This window comes from Labrus bergylta, chromosome 12 (assembly GCF_963930695.1).
Source record: "Labrus bergylta chromosome 12, fLabBer1.1, whole genome shotgun sequence".
NCBI lineage: Eukaryota > Metazoa > Chordata > Actinopteri > Labriformes > Labridae > Labrus > Labrus bergylta.
In genome coordinates, this window is record NC_089206.1 from 1043274 (window position 1) to 1048273 (window position 5000).

General features: G+C 46.6%; 1 protein-coding gene across 1 annotated transcript in view; it reads left to right on the top strand.

Annotated features, from left to right (window-relative positions):
- The window catches only part of plxnb3 (plexin B3), a 56812-nt gene that overhangs the window by 16500 nt on the left and 35312 nt on the right, over positions 1 to 5000 (top strand). The window contains exon 2 of the mRNA XM_065961353.1: positions 1219 to 1300. The gene's annotated coding sequence lies outside the window, so the exon portion shown is untranslated. The remainder of the gene's footprint in view (positions 1 to 1218; positions 1301 to 5000) is intronic.

Here is a 5000-nt window from a genome sequence, read left to right on the forward strand (position 1 = left end):
ATCCTCATCCTCACACTCGTTTTAGATTCAACTCTCAAACTTATAAACTTCAAACTGGTTTATTTTCTTCAGTTCTAAATGTCGGAGGACAGGATGAAACAATCACTCTGTTGCCATGGCAACAGCTATGTTTGGACTTACAGTCTCCTTGTAACACATCTCGCTCTCTCTCACAAACTGACACCCACAAAGAGAGAAACTGAGAGAGGATCTTATTATTAGTCTTCAGTTTTCTACATTTTCTCTCTCTTAAACCGGGCGCACGCACACCGGATGATTTCAGCCGCTTTAGACCCCGTCTGTACTTGTGTGTGTACTAAGAGTCATTCTGACGTCCGGCTGTTCGTTGTGCTGTGTCCATGCGGTGTCACCACAGATCAGCGGCTCGATCAGCTGTTCCCGACCGGTCGGATGATTTTCCGGCATGACATGTCACATACGACTGCACACACACACAGTGAGAGCAGAGACACTTCTGCCCCGTGTGGTGGCCGGCTGCAGGTGCATCAGCCTCTCCACTACACAGGCAGGACGCTTCTCAAAAGAGAACGCCACCATCTTACATCCTGCTAGTATGTGGTTCAAGAATCGTTTTTTTCGCCCGCTTCAAGACCCACATGGACCGAGAAGGAGGACAGTCATACTCAGCGGTCCTTATTGAACTCGTCTCAGGTCGTTCCCGACCATCGGGTCGATCATTGCGAGAACTTAAATCGTGAGCTTTGGTCAGTCGTCTTGAAGGATTCAGTCGTACAGTGCCAGCTGGTTATGTCATTCACACACTACAACAACAATTTAAAAAACAACAAAAACCAAAAGACATAATCGTGGTAACACTTTGATCAAATAATCAAATTAGGATTCTACTTGATCCCCCATCGTGGGGATGTAATCTATAACACAACCCCAAACTTTTTTCAATTGCAGTTGCTGTCCTTTCACATAATACATGATTTTCTCAGGTGTACGATACGATAACAATTCTGACCACCACTGCTTGATTGGGGGAGGGGTTTCTGATTTCCAGTGGCATAAAATGCATTTTGTTGCTGCAGTCAATAGAATAAGTTTCTTTTCTTTTTGATACCTTCATCCTATTCTCTTCTTTCCCATTTATGCTGTTTGTCGACTTCCCGTGCTGACTCTGTGAGCGGCGTTGTGTTTCCTGTTAGGATCAGAGTCTAACGTGATGTGCGTCTGTTATTTGTGTTGCCACAGGAAACGTTGCTCCTGATGAAGACGGTTCCTCCTCTTCACATCACAGTTTACTCTCAAACTCAGCAGCAGGTCGCCTCAACAGGTTAGTGCCACCCTAAACTCACCAAGGAGTCGGGGAGTTCGGCTGGTCACCGTAGCAACCAGTGACCTCAGAGCTGTCCTCAAACGGCAAGTGATGATGTCATCAAGAACTTTTGTAGATCAATTATTTCAAAGAGTTGCTCAACGAGATCTGTTGGAAGTTTTTTGGGTTTCTGGTTGCTCTGTTGTCTGAGTCGCTTTCAAGTGCAGTGATCAGGAATCTGCAGATTCAGCTGCATTGACCCGGAGATCATCTCGTGTGTGTGTGTGTGTGTGTGTGTGTGTGTGTGTGTGTGTGTGTGTGTGTGTGTGTGTGTGTGTGTGTGTGTGTGTGTGTGTGTGTGTGTGTGTGTGTGTGTGTGTGTGTGTGTGTGTGTGTGTGTGTGTGTGTGTGTGTGTGTGTGTGTGTGTGTGTGTGTGTGTGTGTGTTCCACAGAGCAGTCATTGTGTGTCAGGAGGAACAGTGTGTTCTCTGTGTCCTCTGAGTTCTGATAAAAAAACAACCCACTTTGATTAGAAAGTTTGACAAAGTTTCAGTTTAACTCTTCGACCGTGTTGGCGCCCATGATGTCACAGTGTAGGTGATGACATCACTGCTGGGCGTGGTCTTTTGACCTGCTTATTCACTGAAGCGAGGAACCACAACAAGGTGACATGATAGGTCGTATGAATGTTGGGACAGGTGACTGTATGCTGAGGTCATGGCGGATGAGGATGTTGTCAGATGGCGCCGGTGTGGGAGGACGATCTGCGTGGCGTGCAGAGGGAGACTCAGGATCGGGGATTTTGGTCTCAGGCGTAATTCTGCCCGAGCTGATCAGGGCGAAGACTGAGACTTAGATAAACAAGATAACGGGATGAGGAAGGTAAGGTGGGGTGGATGAGAGGAAAGGAAAGGAAAGGAGGGGAGGGTGGGACGGCTCGCTGTAAGGAGGTCAGGTGACTGAAGGCGTGGTTATGGCGTGGACCTGATCCCCTCGGTTCATATATTAACGTCATTAAAACATCAAACTTCAGATTTTATATTATCATGAATGAATAATAAAATCTATTAAACTCAGAATGTGACATATTTATGTTTATGACACTGACTGTGTTTGTCCCTCCTGGGCCCCCCTACTTCTCCCCTCTGTGTGTGTGTGTGTGTGTGTGTGTGTGTGTGTGTGTGTGTGTGTGTGTGTGTGTGTGTGTGTGTGTCTCAGTTTGTTTATCCCTTTGTGTCTACACGTGTTTTTTTTTATGGTGAATAAAGTTGACGTGTTGATCAACCTTCATCTCCCCGTCACGTTTCCTCCCAATTACCGCGAGCCACCTTTAACCCCGCCCCTCCCCCCCTCAACCCCCCCCATTCATCACCGCCTCACTGCTCCGACTCTACAAGCAGCTTTTCACGCTCTCTAAACACACACACACACACACACACACACACACACACACACACACACACACACACACACACACACACACACACACACACACACCCCTCCTCCTCTTTAAAGCCTCTTCACTCGTCCTTCATCTTTTGTTTCTGCTGGAAGCCTCACACACCTGATAAACACTCACGCATGCACACACACACACACACACACACACACACACACACACACACACACACACACACACACACACACACACACACACACACACACATCACTACCACACCCAGAAATAAAGCAGTCTAATATAAGAACATAACATGTAAAGTATCTGGAGTATAAAGGAGCTGAAATGTTTCTGGATGTGAAGTTATATTAATTGTTTAATAATAAATGTATTTGTTTTGGATCTGTTTCTCTCTTTAACGCCGGGCGCACACTGAACCCTCGTGTTCCAGACGTGGCGGTCTGTTGGCTCATGTGTAGCACTGATGACCGAAGCTCACGATCTATGTGCTCACTCTGCCAATACCAGCTGTTAAAGTGTTTTATTCACTCCATTTTAAAGTTATGGTATTATTCTTGTTTTTTAATCTCGGTGCTGATTGGTCAGAACTTTTCTGACAACAGAACTTCTTCCTGTCATGAAATGATGGAGTCAGCCATGCTAACGCTAAGTTGGCTCCACTAATGCTAAAGCCTGATTCAGGGCACACTCACACTCAGAGTCGTCCCAAAGCCGTACATTCATCTCCTCTCTTCTTCTTCTTCTTCTTCTTCTTCTTCTTCTTCTTCTTCTTCTTCTTCTGTACACAAACAAAGACAAACGCTCTGCTAGCTAGAGCAGAGTTACAGACACACCAACGGACAGGTACGGCGGCGTGGGCCACGGCGCACAAGTTTAAATCAGGCTTAAGCTAGCCAGGCTAACGAGGTGTGAGCGGTCTTAAATGAGCATTATACCAGGTGTGAACATGGACAGAGACAATGAGCTGTGATTGGTTGGATGACCTCAGTCACTCACACACACACACACTCACACACACACACACACACACACACACACACACACACACACACACACACACACACACACACACAATCAGACCCCAGGTTGTGTGTGTTGAGTTTTGTGTTTTTTCTTTGTGTGCTTGATTGATGTGTGTGCAGTGGTGCGTGTGTGTGTGTGTGTGTGTGTGTGTGTGTGTGTAGTTGTGTGTGTCCACCTCTCAACAGGACCCTCATGTAATATTAATCTCACACACACATGAATGAATTCATGAATGTATGGTCACACACTCGCATGTTTTACCAGCAGTGTGTGTGTCACAGATAAGATGCTGCTGATAACACACACACACACACACACACACACACACACACACACACACACACACACACACACCCTCTCTCTCTCTCTGCCCCTCGGTGAGTGTGTGGTCACCATGACATCCTGAACATGTTATGATGTCACCTGCTGTGACCTGTCAGCTGTGAACCAATCAGAGGTCAGAAAACAGACGTTTTGTGCAGACAGAGTCTCACTCGGACACGACTTCACAAACTTCTGATTCTGTTGAAAATATCTGAGAACGCCCGAGGACACGGAGGTGTTAACATCATCACCTGGTGTTTACCTGAACCAGCTGATAAATGAAGAGATCTGATTGGACGGACTCGCTGATGGTTTCATGTTTGAGTGAAGAAGAAGAACAAAAACTTACTCCTCTGCAGCTGCTTCCCATGATGCACTGGGGCTCACAGTGGGATTAATGAACCACCCACAGCAGCAGCTGATGGAGGAGAATCAAAGACACACACACACACACACACACACACACACACACACACACTCAGGTGGGGTTGGTGTGTAGGCAGGTGAGCGGAGCGTCAGTTTTTCACCTGGAGGAGGATGATGAGAGAGACGATGATGAGGTTTGCATCACGTTGGCGTTCTGATCCTTGTATTGTCGGGGTTACAGTCAGGTCGGCGTCCATGTTTTGTTTTGGGACAGAGCAGGTGACAGGTGTGTGTGTGTGTGTGTGTGTGTGTGTGTGTGTGGGGGGGGTTCTGTTGGTCTGATCGGAGGTTTGATTGAATATTCAAATGCAGTGGAAACTTAGTTCTCTACTCCAGGAAGTAGCCCGGGTCCTTTACGGCTGATTTACATTTTTTCAGTCTTTGTTCCAACTGTTAGCCACAAAGCTAATGCTAATGCTAATAACACTGTGCATATTAGCAACAACAGTACCTAGCTTACCAGCTAACATGACATCGTCCTCAGATCAACATCACACGGTCGGCCATGTTTACTGTGGTCATCC